Source organism: Vombatus ursinus, unplaced genomic scaffold (assembly GCF_900497805.2).
Source record: "Vombatus ursinus unplaced genomic scaffold, bare-nosed wombat genome assembly UNPS02012156.1, whole genome shotgun sequence".
NCBI classification, from domain to species: domain Eukaryota; kingdom Metazoa; phylum Chordata; class Mammalia; order Diprotodontia; family Vombatidae; genus Vombatus; species Vombatus ursinus.
Genome location: NW_020951934.1, coordinates 1,519,268 through 1,537,525, shown reverse-complemented (window position 1 = coordinate 1,537,525; position 18,258 = coordinate 1,519,268).

Below are 18,258 nucleotides of genomic sequence, written 5' to 3'. Positions count from 1 at the left end.
TTTTTTTGGTAAGGCAGTTGGGGTTAAGTGACTTGCCCAGGGTCACATAGCTAGTAAGTGTCAAGTGTCTGAGGCCGGATTTGAACTCAGGTCCTCCTGACTCCAAGGCTGGAGCTCTATCCACTGTGCCACCTAGATGCCCCGAGCCACTCCTTCTTAACTGGTGGTAGCAGAGAGCTGCAGATAGTTTGAAGAGGCTGAAGATGAGAAGATGATACAGAGAGGACAAACAAACATAGCCACTCAAGGCCTTTAGAAACACCGGGAGTGAGGCTACAACACCCATTGTAGAGTGAAGACCTGACACCTCACAGCAGAGAGCAACATGATGCTATCACCCCAGAACATTAGTAGCTTGAGTCTTTTTAGTGTCAGAGGTGTGGATTGCCTTGGTCACACATATGCCTTAGTGACCTAGGTCTGTATACGTATGCCTGGGCCACATGCATTCCATGTCTGTTTCTTGGTGACATATATTCTTCATATAAGAGTACTCCCCTGCCGGTGATGTGGTTACCTATGGGAGAGTTATCCTGTTAACTATTGGAAGGCTAGCCCATTGGGGGTTAGAGGTTGAATCTTGTTTTGTCTACTTAACTTGTTATGCTGTTTGTCTTTTGCTTTGAACTAATGTTTCATTTCTGGTTGGCTTAGTGAAAGTAAACCCACTTGGGGAGGGGTGGGGGTGGCTCATGCATGAAGGTTTTGGGTAGGCACTGCCCCACAAAGTGTCTCTGGCTTTAGGCAAGGCCCTATGCCAAGCACTAAGAATGCAAAAATCCAGGTACTAGCAATAAAACTTGGAATAATATACAGATCCCGCTCTCAAAGGACTTATTAAATGAGAGGATAAGAAATGAACACAAATGAATATGCTACAAAGCAGAATGTGAAAAATTAAAAGAGAGGGCCTGACAAAGTACCGTGAGTAATTTAGAGAGGAAGAAACCATTTTCAGCTAGGGGAGATCAGAGAAGACTTCATAGAGAAGGTGGTGCCTGAGCTAGGACTCGAAGGAAGGAAATTAAACAGTGATTGGAAAGGGGGAGAAAGAGTCCATTCCCTATAGGTGTGAGGTCAGCATGACCAAAGACATGGAGATGAGAAAAGACAAGACAAAAATGGGACCGTGAATAGTACAGTTTCTTTGAGATGAAATATGTTGGGTAAATAATGTAAGACAGAGTTAGAAAGGTAGATGAGAGCTTGATTGTGTAAGGCTTTGAATTCTAAAATAAGAGTTTATGCTTTTTTTTGTTAAGTAGTGGGAAACCACCAAAGGCTTGTGAATATAACGGTGACATTACCAGGAGTGGGACTTAGGTTTACAGTGTAAGAGAAAAAGGCTTGGAAGCCTGTGGATAGTACTAAAAATGAAGCAAGTATTTAGTCAAGACAGGAGTGCTGTCAACATATAGTTAAGTAAATACCAGAAGATCAACAAAAGTTCATAGGAGTCATCCAGTGAACCAGCACAGGGCCAGATCCAAAGGAAGTCAGGGCTTCCTTTATCTCATGCAGACCCCACCTCATGATGAGAAAGGCTTAAGTTAAATCTGAGGCTAGGTATGAAGTTACAGGTCAATAACAGGACGATATGCAGAGGTGGATTACTAAATTCAGAAACCTATGATTTCCAGCAAAGCACTATGATTTTCTCATTTACTGCCTTTGTATTGAACAACAAGGCACTATCTCCCTGCCTCCTGTTACCTTCTTTCCTTCCAACCCCTAAGTGACAGCTACCAATAAAAAGGATAAAAACAAGTGATGCATTAGGGAGATAACAGTGGCAGCAAGGTGAAGGAATAATTGGAAAGTGGTGGCACAGGAGACAAGAAAGCCAGTTGGAAGGTTATTGCTATGGTCTAGGCAAAAGATTTAGTTCAAGGCCTGAACTAGGGTGGTGGAGGTATGAATGGAGAGGAAAGAAAGAAATAAAGAGGTACTGCAGAGATAAAAATGTACCAACCCCTTCTGTTGAGACATTTTCAGTGGAGTCCAACTTTCCATGACCCCATTTGGGGTTTTCTTGGCAAGGATACTGCAGTGGTTTGCCATTTCCTTCTCCAGCTCATTTTACAGATGAGGAATTAAGGCAAACAGGGGTAAGTGATTTGTCCAGGGTCACACAGCTAGCTAGTAAGTGTCTGAGGCTAGATTTGAAATTAGGTTCTCCTGATTCCAGGGCGGGCGGTCTATCCACTATGCCACCTAGCTACCCACCAACCCCTTGACTTGGCAACTGAATGGCTACGAGGGGAGAAGGAGAGTAAAGAGTCAAAGATGAGTCTGATTTTTTCAGTCTGGGATAGTGAGAAGGCAGTGGTACTATCAATAGAAAGATATGTTAGGGAGGAAGGGCAGGTTTTAGGGGAGAAATGAGTTCCATCTGGGATGTGTTGAGTTTGGAACTTTGAGATTCAAATAGCAAGCAGAAAGTTGAAATTTTAGGACAAAAATTCTAGGGTAGAGGTTGGGAGTATAGATTTAAAACTTATATGCACATAAGTGATAATTGAAACCATCAGAGTGGGTGAGATTGCCAAGTAAAAGATTGTAGAGAGAGTAGAGAAAAAAAGGACAGAGACTTGGAGGAAACTTACATTTAAGAGGCAGGAGAAAGATGAGGAGCCAGCAGAGGACAGAAGGAACTGTCGGAGAGATAAGAGGACAAACATGAAAGGGTAGATTCAGATGTGAGGAGGGAATATTGAATAGGGTGGTCAATAGTGTCAAATGCTGCAGAGAAGTCAAGTCAGATAAAGATTAAAAAAAAAGACATTGAATCTGGGGATAAAAGGAGGTCATTAGTGATTTTGGAGAAAGCAGCATCAGTAAAGCTGTGAATAAGGAAGACAAAGTGCAAAGGATTTGAGGAGTGGGGAAGAAGAAGGAGCAAGCGTAGATTATGCTTTGTAAAAGCTTGGCAGTGAAGAGGAGGAGAAAGAGATTGATAACTTAAAGAAATGTCTGGGTCAAGGGAAGGATTTTTTAAGCTATTGGAAACCTGAGCACGCTTGTAGACCAAAGGGAAGGACCCTACGGAGAGGAAGAAATTCAAGATCTATCAGAGAAAGTGGATGACTGATAGAATAAGATCATAGAGAAGACCAGAAGGGATGGGATCAAGGATACTAGTGAAGGGATTAGCCTTGTAAGGAAGGATGGTCACTTCTTCTTTCGAGACTGGAAGAGAAGACAAGAAGATGGCAAAGAGAGAATTTTAAATGAAGGGAATAGGAATGTTTAGGGGGCATATAATTGAGGACCCTGATGTTCTCAGCAGAGTCAAAGGTGAGGCCAGAGAATGAAAGATGAGAGGATAGAGTTGAGGCTTTGAGTATAGAGAAGTAGGTTTGGAATAGTTGAAATGAGAAATGTGATAGACAATGTGATAGAAGGATAAATGGATTGTCATACAATGACAAGTTGAGATCAGATAACTTAAATTTGTAGTAGACTCAGACAGCATGGTTTGGTGATCTTCTCTAGCAGTGATTTGCCACTAATAGGAGTGGAGGACTGGGATGGTGGTAATTACTTGTGAGGCAATAATATCATGCTACAGGCTTATCCAGTGGGTAAATGTCCCAGCCATTGGGTTCCTCTCAAAATTACTTAAAGTTTCTGGCTCAAATCTCTGATCTTCTCTGAATCTCTGAGGTTGAATATCCTACCAAACTTTGATGGCTATTCCTGAATCCCAAGTTGCTACTAACCTAAGAAACTTATTGCTCCCAAACCTCCACTCCATTTTTTTCCCTTTTCCTTTCTGTCACATATTCCAGAGTCTAGGTGTGTGCTTTTTCTTGGTTATTTACAAGGAACCAGAAAATTCAGAAATAAATTGCAAATGGACACATACTCAGAAGTGAATAAAAGGAACCTACCTGGCATGGTCTGTGTGTCTCACAAATTTAATCTCCATTAAAGCCAAATATACTATTCTTCACTGTGGTTTTAGAAACTGTTTCTGCTTCAAAGACCATTGGCCATTTTCTAATTTATAGCTCCAAACTCCTCTACCCACCTCCTATTTGGAGGAGGTGCCCCCCTCCCCCAGCTACTCCCTGTACTACCTTTAGGACCAAACCTCTTTTTGTCTTGATTTTAGTTAATTTAATCATTTAGAAAAATCTGTCAGACCTCAAGCAGTCAATGGTTGCCACTCCATGCTTGATTGAGCTTCAGTCTGACCATAAAATCTGATGTGAGTATTAGCTCAGTCATCATCCTTCCACTTCTCCAGAGTAGAAGGGACAAAGGGAAAGAGAACATCAAGCATAATACAAATGAATTTCCCATCACCTTGAATGACCCTAAAATCCAATTTAGTGGTATGCTTGTGATGACAGGAAACTGGAATGATACAAAATTAATACTCTGGGTAACAGAATTAGAATACAAAAAAGATCTTGACCAACTAGAATCATCACTGGAAGTTAAAAAGATGAAATTTAATAAAATTAAAAGTAAAGTCCTATAATTGGGTCCAGAAAATCAATTGGATAAGCATAAGTTAAGGGAGCAAAGACTCAATAGTAGGTCAAATGAAAGAATTTGGGGTCTTTAGTGGACCGTAAGCATATTATGAGTTAACAGATGACATAGCAGCCCAAAACGTTCTTGTAATCTCAGGCAACATCAACAGAAGTCAAGTGTCCAAAACAAGGGAGATGATCGCTCCTCTCTATTCTGTCCAGGTGGAACCACATCTGATGTATTGTGTTCTGTTCTGACAAGCTGGAGAGTATCCACAGGAGAGCCACCAAAATGGCGAGGACACTCAAAGCATGCAATTCAAGGACCAGTTAAGAATGGGAATATTTATCCTGGGGAAGGCTTATGAAGGGTACATAATACCTTTCTTTAGATAACTGAAGAGCTGTCATGTGGACTAGGGATTAGGCTTGTTTTTCTTGTTCCCAGAAGGCAGAACAAATGGCAATGGGTGGAAGTTACAGAGAGGCAGAGGAAAACTTTCTAATAATTAGAGCTGTCCAAAAAATGGAATGAGCTGCCTCAAGAGGAAGTGAATTGTTTATCACTGGAGGGGGGTACGGGGTGAGGGGGGAGGATTCTTCAAGTGGAAGTTGGATAACCACTTATTTGTCAGGATGTTGTAGAGAAGATTATTGTTTCAAGTTTGTTATGGATTAGAGGAACTCTGAAATCTAATTCTGATCTTTCATTATTCTATGTTATAGGGAAACAGATTTATATAAGGAAACACTTTCTAACACTTACAGCTGTCCAAATTCGGAATAGGCTGTCTTGTGAGGTGATGAGTTCTCTATCACTGGAAGTCTTCAGGTAGAGAGATTGAATAAACTTTGAGGTCCATGCCGCTTAAAAGATTCCAGGATTCACAGAGGCAGTCTAATTCGTGGCAGTTTCCAATATCTATCCATTCCAACCAGATTATATTTTATGGGAAAGGTAGAGTAAGAACAAGCAGAAGTGGAGAGGTCCCACTCAACCGGCTTGGTAATTGAACTACAATATCATTGAACTGGTTTTCCAGGTACTAGAGTTCTGGAGGCTTGTGACAAAGTCTGTGATATCATTAAAGGGAATCCTGGCCCCTTTGCTATCATCCATTAGACTCTGATCTTCTTAAGGTCAAGGATTATCTTTTGCTTTGCTTTGTATGCTCAGTGCTTAGCCCAGTGCTTATTACACAGTAGGTGCTTAATAAATACTTATTGACTGACTGACTTCTACTCGCTGTAGGTGCAATTGTTTGGTCCTATGCCATCCTGTCTCTTTGCCCTATCCCCTAACTCTAACCTCCTCCAATGTTCCGCTTAGAAAAGTGTCAGCTACCCTAGAAGACTTGAGTGGGCTCATCCTTGGTGCCCTTTAGAGTAGTTTGAGCCTACCTAAAAAGCTCTTTTTTTTCCCCCTTGGGTTGTAAGAGAATGTCAGCATAGTTTCTAAATGTTTTTGATGGGCTTCGGGTGTGGCCAGAATTTTAAAAAATCGAAATAAGGAAGATGATGGCATTCTTTAAGCATCTTATAGCATAAGCAGACATGTTGTTATTCAGTCATTTTTTCAGTTGTGTCCGACTCTTTGTGACCCCATTTGGGGTTTCTTTGCAAAGACACTGGAGTGGTTTGTCATCTCCCTCTCCAGCTCATTTTAAAGATTAAGAAACTAAGGCAAACGGTTAAGTGACTTGACCAAGGCCCCACAGCTAGTGAGTGTCTGAGGTCAGATTTGAATTCAGGAAGATGAGTCTTCCTGACCCCAGGACTGGTACTCTATCTGTTGCACCACCTAACTGCCTCATAAGTAGACATAGGCTACTCTAAATATGTGACTGAGATATAGAATAACTAGATTTGAGTTCCAGTAAACCCATATGTATTTGTGTGTGTGTGTGTGTGTGTGTGTGTGTGTGTGTGTGTGTGTAGGCTTAGGGGCAAGGGAAAGGAGGGAAGTTTTCACTTTCTGGCCATCTGCCTCAGTTCCATCCTCAAGTCAAATCAACAAAGCACGTGTTAAACATTTACTATGTGCCAGGCACTGTGCTAAGTACAGGGAATACCAGTACAAGCACAAATATAATCTCTGCCCTCAAGGAGATTACATTCTAATGAAGAAGACAACATGTAAAAGGAAGCAGAAAAATGAGGGATAAGGTAAGGGAGGAAGGAGAAGGGACCTGTGCTGGTATAAAGTGGGACAGGAATGGGGCTAAAAGAGGAGCAAAGGATGGTTGGCCTGGGCATTTCCTCCAAATGTAGGTTCTGGGAGCAACTCACCGATGGAAGAAAAGGGCTACAGGAGCAGAGAGATCTTTCAGGGTGAGTAGGAAGCTGAGATACGGTGAAGAATGGAGAGTCATAAGCAGAGCCAGGTAAGGAGAAGAATAAAGCTGTTTCTCTTTTACTGTTTTCTAATAATGTTACTGAGTCATAGCTTCCTTAGTATATAAAGTACATGGAAAAAGAACATCTAGACTAGTGGCCCCTAACTTGTGGGCTGTTGATTTCTTGGGAAGCCAAGGAGCTGTTGCAAGAGTTTCAAAAATACATACGTACACCAAAAACTGTTGTTTTATTATTGGATTTTGTACTGGTGGATGGATGCTAATAGTGTAATTCTTAGTATGTTTAGTTGAGAGGGGTTTTGTTGTTGCTGTTGTTACAAAATGCTTCTCATATTTGAAAAGGAGATAACTGATCTTAACCATCCTCATTCCTTTAGACAGGACCAAAATGAAACCATTTAAGATGTTTTGAAGAGGTTTTCTGCATTTATGTTATCTCACCTGGGCGAAGCGAGGTGGCATAGTAGCACTGGGCTTAGAATCAGGAAGACTCATCTTCCTGAATTCAAATCTGGTCTCAGACCTTTACTAGCTGTGAGATCCTGGGTAAGTCATTTAACTGTTTGCCTCAGTTCCTCATCTGTAAAATGAACTGGAGAGGGAAATGGCAAACCACTCCAAAATCTTTGCCAAGAAAACCCCAAAACGGAACAGGACTGAAACTCAACATTTCACCTAGATTACTTCATTAACATAATCCTTTTACCCCCATCAACATAATCCTTTTATCCCTCCTGAATCCCATTTTACTTGAGCTATTCCAAAGCTTCTTGTCTCAAGTCTGTCTGTCTGTCTGTCAGTCTCTCTCTCTCTCTCTCTCTCTCACACACACACACACACACACACACACACACACACACACACACACACACACACACACCATTCTTCTACCCTCAAAGCTGAAGACTTCATCTCATGTTTTACAGAGAAAATAGAGACCATTCATCTTGAGGTTCTTCTTCTCCCCCACTTGATATCATACAACCCTTTGAAATCATTACCTATTCTTACCTCTTTTACCCCTAGTCTTTAATGAAGTGACTCTTCTCTTCACCACGACCAACTCCTCTACATGTACCCTTGATCTCATTCTCTCCCATCTTTTCCAATAAATTTCTCCTACAATCATTTTCTCTCTCAAGTCTTCAATCTCTCCTTACCTACTGGCTCCTTCCTTGCTGCCTGCAAACTTACAAGTCTCCTCAACACTGGAAAAACACTCACTAGACACTGCCATCCCCTCAAGTTACTATCCCATATCTCTCTTTCATTTCTCAGTCAAACACCAAGAAAAGTCTATTCCCTCCATTTCCTATACTCTCACTTCTCCACATTTTGCAATGTGGCTTCTGTCCTCATTATTCAACTGAAATTGCTTTCTCTAAAATGACTAACGATCTCTTTGTTGTCTTATCTGATTGTGTTTTCTCCATCCTCATCCTTCTTGACTTCTCTGCAGCAGTTGATACTATTAGCCACCCTCTCCCCAGTGATATTCTCTCTCCTGTGAGTTTTCATAATACTGTTCTCCCCTGGTTCTCCTTCTTCTTTCTATATCACACAGCCTAACTGTGGGTATACCCCAAGGTTTTATCCTTGGCACTTTTTTTTTTTACTTTCTCCTTTCCTTCTTTGTGACTTCATCATCTTCATGTATTTAATCATCTTCTTTAGGCTAATAACATCTAAGTCTATATTTCTAGTCCAGGTCTCCCTCCTGACTTCTAGTATCTCATTATCAGCTACTCACTAGACATTAATAACAGAATTGCTGTAATCATCTCAAACTCAACATGTTCAAAATAGAAATTATTACCTTTTCTCCCCAAACCCACTCCTTACCCACACTTCCCTGTTTTTGTCAAGGATACCATCATCCTTCCCATCACCTAGGTGCATAATCTCAGTGTCCCCCTTTTCTGCTTACTTTCATTTACCACACATATTCCATCAGTGGCTAAATCTTGTTGTTTTACCTCCTCAACATCTCTCATATATGTTTCCTCCTCTCCAAACCTTGGATTTAATCTCTGGGGTGACAGACTCTCATATATGAGTTTTCTTCTCGTCTTGTCCCAAACCAGGTTTCCACACCACTTACAGGCCATCTCTACCCTCTACTGCTGTGATTCTGGTACATAATCCCCATTTCTCCCCAACTCTCACCCCGAGACTCAGCACCAGGGATGCTAGCCTCTGATAACTGAACTTTAACCTTATCTTGCCCAGTATTATGCCTTTTTGACATTTCTATAATATCTCCATACCATGCCACATTCTCCTTCCAGATCCTTTTTTATGTATTGTCTTCTTCCGTTAGAATGGGAGCTCCTTGAGGGCAAGGACTATCTTAATTGCTTGTATTTGTATCCCTGGCTTTAACACAATCCCTGGCATGTAATAAGTGTTTAATAAATGATCTGTCTATCCATCATCTCTCTTGCTCTCTTTCTCTTTCGTTCTTTTTCTCCCTACCTGTCTATCCAATCTACCTATACAAATAGCCATCTATCTCTCATATGGACTATTTTAGTAACCTTGTCATTGGTCTTCCTGCTTCAAATCTCTCTACATTCTAATCCATCCTCCACAAAGGTTCCAAAATGATTTTCATAAAGCACAGGTCTGACCATGTCACTCCCAAGGAAAGGAAAGTGACCTTAATGGCCATTTAGTCCAACCCATACCTGAAAAAAAGTCTGTACTACAACATACCTGACAAATGGACAAATGGGCATCCAGCCTCTGTTTGAAGACTTCCAGTGAGCCATAACTTTCCCCAAGGCAGCCCATTCAATTCATGGATTATGTCTCTGATTATTAAGAAATCAGTCCACTATGCCATACTGCCGCCATTCACACATTGATTTCTTTGCTAAAGTAGGACAATCTTATTATACAATAGACTTTTTCTATTTAATTTCTTTCAGAGGTATAATTTAACCCATGATATCCCTACATCTGTTTTAATAAGAAATAATTTTACAATAAGGTACTACTGAAAATATATAATTAATTCTCTCTTTTTTGGGCACTTCTAATATACTTCCTGGTATTACTTAACAATTAATCAATCATAGAATTTTATTAAGCACCTACTATGTACTAAGCACTAAACTTTGCTAGACTATGGGGATTAAAATAAAAAGAATGAAATAATCCCTATTCACAAGAGCTCACATTCTAATGGGGGAGAAATTAAGTACATATATCAGTATATACAGAATATATAGAGAGAATACACACAAAAATGCGAAGTAGTTAAATACAAAGTGGTTTGGTAGGGAGAACTCTAGCAGTTGGAAGGGGTGGGATTTAGGGAAGGCTTTATGCAGAAGGTCTTGCTTAAGCTGTGTTTGAAGGAAGACTGAGGTTCTATCAGGAGGAAAGGAGGAGGGACTGTGTTGGAGGCATGGGGGACAGCAAGTTCAAAGGCACAGAGATGAGAAACTTTCCATGCGTGTATTTGGATTGTGGTTGTTTCCTCAACTATACTGTAAGCACCTCAAGGACACAAACTGTCTTATACTTCTTTGTATTTCACACAATGTCAAACAAACACAGAACCTGTATCAGTAAATACTGGTTGTTTGATTTTTAAAATCCAGAAAAGGAATTCAGAGGGAGGACAAGGGAATTTCTCCTTCTAACTTTCGAAGTTCTTAGAAATAGATGTTAGGTAATGCGTATGTATGAATACACACATATGTGTGCATGTATGTGCACATATACACTATATAGACATACATTATATATGTATATTATATGTACACGTTATATATACACCCACATTGTGTATATATATGTGTGTGTGTGTGTGTGTGTACGCATCTTCTTTTTTACATTCCCATACCTCTTGACTCTAAAATAAATATTTGTACTGTTGTCAATTTGGTTGTCATATTTGCTCAGGATAAGTAATAATTGATGTGAATGATAAATAATCCCGATTCTGTTTCTATTTGCTTATTCCTTTTATCCAGTGGAGTTAAAGGATCTAAAGCTACAAGAGACCTTAGATATCACCTAGCTCAACCCCTTCAATTTACAGATGAGGAAACAGGCCCAGAGAGATGTAGTTATTTGCCCAACGTCACAGAGATGATAAGTAGCACTGTCAGGATTTGAACACAGGTTGAAGCAAGTTAAAACACAGTTAAAAGTAAGATGTTTGCTATTCATTTTGTTCACAGCAGTAGTTGACTTCTGACTTCTCTGATTATTTTTCTTTCTTCTCTTCTACACCTCCCCCACCAAAGTCCTCCTCGGATGCCTCATTGTAGCATAATGGTGACTCTGGCTCCTTGCAGGCAGTATAACAGCCGTCCACAATGGCTAAGAGGTCACTCCAAGGTGGAAAGGATTTGAGTATGATCTACTAATGGACTATGGGTTCTTCATGAGAAGAACAGGCTGAGTTTGCAAAGATTGACTACTAAAATAGGCTACTACAGATTTTCTCTAGTTCCATGAGATTACTTTCACCCCAATACGTATACTTTTTTTTTCCCCTATAGAACCTCATGAAGATTCTCGATTAAGTTGTGGAAAGGTTGTGATCTGTGTTAGTGAGGGCACTGACATCGACAAAATCACAAATCTTGTTAAAGTAGCTGGTAGAGTGGGTACAAATCCTAGAGCCCAAGCAGAAGTTTCAGAATGAGTTCATTTACCCTTTGTTAATGGCAATATCAGCAGATCCCAAGGTCTTGCGTGTGTGATGTCGAGGTTAGTGGGTGATAGCTATACTGTTGATGAGAATAGAAGGAGGACTTTTGGACTTTTTCCTTGTAGACCACAGCCATAAGGGTAATAATCAGCAAGCAGAGACATTTGATAGGGTTTCCATGAAGTGACTGGTAAATGTAAATGTTGTGTTTTATGGAGACTTTAATATCTCTAAAACTCATTTTAGTAGTTCGAAGATTGATGGTTCATCTGTGAGGACTCCATAATAACCAATCAATCAACAAGCATTTATTAAGCACCTATTATGTTCTAAGCAGTGTACTGGGCACTCCTCTCTTCTCTACAGATTGCACACCTCTACAACTTAGTTGATGGTCTCTGAGGATTATTATGGTTCAAAAATTTATCATCTTGTGTCCAATTTGTCAATGAGCCCCTCTTGGTACACCACACACACACACAGTCAGTGGCAGAGCCTGAAATAGGAAGTGTTTTCTGCTTGGTGGGACTTGTCTAAACTACTGTTCCCCTGGTAACTTTAGTGAATTCAAGGTTACCTCTTCTCTGTGTCTAGGCATTAAAGGAGGTCTTGAGTAAGAAAGAAGTCTCTGACAATGTCCTGTAAATATCTTAAATGAGCAAATCCTTGAATTCATAGTGAGCTATAGCAGTAGCCTTTATTTTGTGACTTCGTTGAATATCTATCCTCTGAGTCCTCACGCCTGGGAGGGGCTGCTTCGGTGGGTACCTTTGCCAATACTTGCTTCTCTCCTGGGAGAGGGTAGACTGGGTAAAAAATGCAGGTTGGCAATTTTTTTTTCCCTTTTGGTACTTATTTGCAATGCTGTATTAGCCTCTCTGAGTATAAGAGCAATCTTTTTAAAATGATGAGAATATGGAATTGGCCATTGTAACCTGATTCAGCACGCCCGTTCCATTTGGGTGATTTTTCAGGCTGCCTCTGAGAAACAGAAATGGGCAGATTGGAGTCTCCCCAGACCCTAGATAATTGAGTTGAACTGGTGTTGTGTATGCACTGGCCATGCATTAGCTGTAACCCTCTTGCCCTCTGTAAAACATATCTCTTTTCTCAATTATTCAAAATAAATAAATCAATGGGAGAGGGAAAAAACACACAACAGAAATAGCCACCCCTCTGTTTCTGTTTGGAAGGCAGAGCCTTAAACTCCAGCGGTTTTAAAGATGATTTTAGTGACGGGAGAGTCCGTATGTATGGTTCGGCAAATTAATTTTGAACATTTGAAGATAAAAAGGCTGAGTTCCTAGGAACTGGCTTTAAAAGTCACAGTCCATAGCAATCTGAGGTATTCACTGACTAGGGGCTCCTCTGTTTATTTCAAATACCCCTTTATCATAGTGTTGAAAGAATACAGCTCTCTAGAAAGCATTGCCAATTGAGAAAGGAATCAGATAATGAAGAAGTGATGCTCTTGTGATGACAGCCTTTGGGTTCTCAATAGGATTTCTTTAAAATCAAAAGACTTTGTTTTATTATCACATTCAAGTAATAAGGGGAGGGAGAGAAGAAAAAAGCCCCTTCCTACCCTACTTCCCCTTTTTCATTTTCATAACAAAACAAGTCGTTACTAAAGGCCCAAGGATGAGCCACAATGCATATCTGGAGGGGGTGGAAGAGATAATTTTGTAAATTGTAAATTAGAATGAAATTGTATTTGCAATGGATGCTGAACACATGTAATTTACCAGCATTACATTGTTAGCTTCAGTACAAATGTGAAAGATTCTTAGTAAGTTTTGAACAGAGGGGACATTTAAACATCAGGTTTGACATTCTTAGGCTCTTTCAGTCTGTAGGTTCAAACACTGGTCATTCCTTGGAAGTTTTGAAAAAGCAGGACAGAGACCCATCCATTTGGAGTGACTTAGGTATGTTACTATCTGGCTAGGGTAGGGGAAGAAGTGGGGGACAAGAGAATGAACTAGTTGGCCATAGGAATCTCCTTCCAGCTTGGTTCTGTAGGTGAATTAGATGGGTATCAGAGTCAGTGACACATTAACACTCATTATTTGGACATACCTTGCATGGGGCAAAAGTACTTTCTTCATAAACGGTATCATTGTAACACATTCTGACCATATACCTGGAAAGGCTACCATTGGTATTCCTTGAAAAGCATTGCTCCTTAGGGGAAATTCCTTAGCCAAGGATATCACCTGGCATGATATTTGGATGCTCTAACCCACTTCATGCTGGGGAAACATTTGGGCGGTGGCTAACAAGGTTGGGCTAGTACATCAAATGAAATGAGATACTCACAGTCCATCTAATCATTAACAAAAAGGAGTATACTAAGCTATGGCAGGGGAAGGACCTTCAGCTGAAAACAAACTATTGTTCTAATTGATCAAAGCCCTTCTGCCTACGTGTTGCTTATGGTGATCTGCTGCTCAAGCCTCTGGGCCCAGCTGAATGAAGTTCCTGGAGACTTTTTTGTACTCAGGTGACCAGGAGCCTGGGCAACTAGATGGTGCATGCAGTGGATAGAGCCCTGGGCCTGGAGTCAGGATTCACCTTGCTGAGTTCTAGTCTGGCCTCAGATACTTAATTTGCTGCGTGACCCTGGGCAAGTCACTTAACCTTGTTTGCCTCAGTTTCCTCATTTGTAAAATGAGCTGGAGAAGGACATGGCAAACCATTCCAGTAACCCTGCCAAGAAAACCCCAAATGGGGTCACGAAGTGTCAAATACTACTTAAAAAAGTGACTGAACAGGGGCAGCTAGGTGGCACAGCAGATAGAACAACGGCCCTGAGGTCAGGAGGACCTGAGTTCAAATGCAACCTCAGACCAAACACTTGACACTTACTAGCTATGTGACCCTGGGCAAGTCACTTAACCCCAATTGCCACAAACAAACAAAAATGACTGAACAACAAGACCAGGAAGCCATATCTAAGGCACGAGCTTAGTTCCCTGGCCCAATCAGGTTTTAAAGACAGTTTCAATACTTTTTTTTTTTTTTTTGCTAGGCAATGGGGTTAAATGACTTGCCCAGGGTCACATAGCTAGTAGGTGTCAAGTGTCTGACACGGATTTGAACTCAAGTCCTCTTGACTCCAGGGCCGGTCTTAGCTGACCCAGTTTCAATGCTTTTTAAGAAAAAATCTATCTTTACCCACATGGCGTGGTAGTGGGTTGGGGAGGGGAACCTGGTAGATAATTCTCCTACCACAAGAGGGTACTACCATGTTGGAAGTTCTAACTTTCTTTCCAAATCTCAATGTACTTCATAAAATTGTCTTTTCCTGACATGTCAGTAAACAAAATGAAGTACTCATCTTGGCCTCGTGGACTGAGAACTCAGGTAATTGACTCTAGGGGCCAGGAAATAAGTGGCTCACAGAACAGAGCAGGATCAGTCCAAAGATCCATGGAGTGGCTCTTTGACAAGAGTCATTCATTTGCTCTGAGGTTCTGGACAAAATTCCCCTTCCTCGTCCTAACATGGTGAGTAATGGTATTGTACCCTCCCCCCATCAGCAATGTTATTTCTAGGCCAGAGCTGATACATACAAGAGGACTACTTCAAATGAAAGATAAATAACAATTATTAGAAATCATAAGGGCTTTTTTTTTTGGTAATTGAAGTCATGAACTATACTAATTGCTTCTGAAACTATTTGCTATTTACTGCATTTTATTAACTGCAGTGGGGGATAGTTTGCTCGTTCTGTGTATTGGCATCTTGTAGATATATTGAGATTTTTGCATAAATGTGTTATTCATCACAGCCAAAGCCACATAAATAAAATATATAGAGAGATATTAGTACTGTAACGAAAGTCTTAGAGAAATAGCTTAGCAAGTGACAATGCTGTCAGAGAACATGAAAGACTGAAATTAAGCCTCCTCTTTTTTTTTTTCCACAAGGATCTTTAAACAAACTGAACTTTAGTTTTTCACAGTCTAGGGACAGGTAAAGGAGATATTCAAAGCACCACGTGGGAGTCCAGCTCGATGATAGAAAGGCATCCTTGGAGAGCAGGAATAACTTTCAGAAAGGGAAAAAAAAACCACCCAGTTAAATCTGCAAAATAGTAAGTTGATTATTCCTTTTCTGGAACCCTTTTGATAAACCCCTACATTTTCAAAGAGTTACACGGAATTTAGGCAGACATTGACTTTAATGTGAGTTGCATTGCTAAACCACACACAGCCCTTTGAAAATTTTGGGGTTGGTGTTTGTCATAAGCTAGACAATGGTTTGATTTAAGTTGACAGAGTCTGAAGAATGAATAAACATGTGCGCTTTGGTGCCAAAATGTAAAATCTCTAAGTAGCCCACCAGTCAGGCACAAATAACCAGGAGAGAGGGAGAAGCAATAGAGGTGAACTAGCCACTTTTAACTCCATCAAGGGACTAGAGCGACATGTGAAAACAGAGGGGCAAACTTAGAAACTTGGATTTATCTGTCCTGGGACTCCAAGGACAAATTGACAATTGTGGCTTCTTACTATTTTCCATGGATGAGGATGCAATTTCTATTCTGAGTGTGTGCTGTTTACAACCCCTATTACAAAAAGTTATATTGCCATTGTCATGTTTTAGCAGCATGAGTGATACAATCTCACTTAATAATATGGCTATTTTATATTTGTGGCTTTATGAAAATCTATAGATATCAATATCTATTTTTAATGGATCTTGCCCAAATCTTGCCACATGGTAAGTCAGCCAGCATTGCAATGGAATTATCACAAAGCCAGATCTGACAATTATGATATCATATCAGGCAAATAGGACTTTTAAAGTACGTGAGAGAGAAAACTTTTCTTGGCATCATAACCAATTGCATTTTAGCCTAGAAAGAAAAACTAAGGTCTGTTTTCAATAATTAGTTGAGTTACCTCTGATGCAACAATCCCTCCATCCCACCCAGGGCTGTCTGTCACTGTCAATGAAATCGAATGTCAAGTTGAAATGTTCTCTCAAGCTATTTCTTCCATATTAGAAAACCACTAACAAATACAATTTTCTTGCCCTGCTGGCAAGATAAACAAAATTAGCCACACAGCCCCCTCTTCTTGCTTTCTCAAACTTTAATTAAACTGTTAAGCTCATGAATGAAATTGTTCACCGCCTGGATGAGGACAAAAGTGCCAGTCTTACTTCTTTTCATTGTTTTGTAAGGTGGAGAAAACTCTGGTACAAGAAATGCCAGTACTATGAAAATCTCAGTATGACAGAGGGGTTTCCTTATTTGACCAGCTTCCTTTTCTTCAATCCGTACTTGAGAAGTCAGATACCAGCATGAGAAAAGAGCCTGGACTTTGGTATAACAGGATTTTAGCTCTACAGTCAACTTCTGGAAATCCATATTCAGTACAGATTATCTGCATTGTGTATTAGCCACATGGACCTGAAGATGGCTTGAGAGGCACAGCAGGATAGAATGCTAAATTTAAGGCTGTGTGACCATGGGTACTGAGTCTTAATTTTCTCATCAGTAAGTGGATGATAACATCTGTAGTACCTACCATCTACGACTGTTGGGCAAGAGATAAACTTTTTAACTTTATAAACTTTTAATAATTTAAACTTATAACTTTCAAACCCTATAAACTTATCTCATTATCAAGTGAGATAAGTTTATAAAGTGCTTTACAAAGTTTACTTTTGGTAGAGGGTATAGACCATTTAAAAATTCTTTATATTCCCAGTGCCTTGAAAAGTAGGTGCTGAACAAGCGTTAATTGTTGTGGAATTGAATTTTTTAAATGTTTATACTAGTTAATGATAATGGTAAATAGTAAGAGAGTAGCAGAGTATGGTAGAAAGGAAATCATTGACGCTATAGAAAGATGAATGCTTCCTCATTCCGAAGGAAGAAAAGCATTGATACATAGTTTCATAGTAAAGGAAAAAGAGGCTAAAATGTTACAGAAATTCTCTGGATCAGCCATCATTCTACCTAAATATAGTAAAGGCTTATGATGAGTACTTAGCATTGGTTTTGTCAAATATAACAAAAAATAGTTTACCTATAGATTATGTTTATGAAACAGCTAATATTCAAGAGCAGAATCAAAAGGCCCTCCATGGGTAATATCCACAAGAACTCACTCAACAAGAAATGTATTGATAAAGAAGTTTTGTACAAATGGTTGAGTCATGGGGATTTGTTGTAGAAAAGGAGGAGTCTATTATGTCCATCCAGGATCAGGTCATCAACATCAGATATTACAGAAAGTGTAACCCTAAGGAGTTTAGACTTTCTGATAAGCCTTCTGTCGAGAATTACCCATTACAATCTAGCTATTCATCATAAACAAAAAGACAACAAATCCTTGCACTACAGAAACTGACCTCAAAATGTCCTTGACAATTCAACAAACAAAATGTCCTGGAACTGGAGCACTATTATATATAGATAAAACTGTTGCCCACAATGGCCTGGAAATAACACTGATCCATAAAAATTGAAGAACAATATTTTAATAGATGTCTTCATACCAAATGCGTTTACTTTTCAAGCTATTTAGAATAAAAACACTTTCAAAATATAGAGATCTCATGAAAGAAATCAAAACCATGTGGGAAAAGAAGGAGGTAAATATATCATCCCTATCCTATCTGCTGCAGGAGCAGCACTTTCATTTGATTAAAAGTTTTATTCAATTACAAAAAGCAGTTATTTTATCCACTGGTGCAATAGTCTGCAGAATATTGACTATAAAAGAATAAT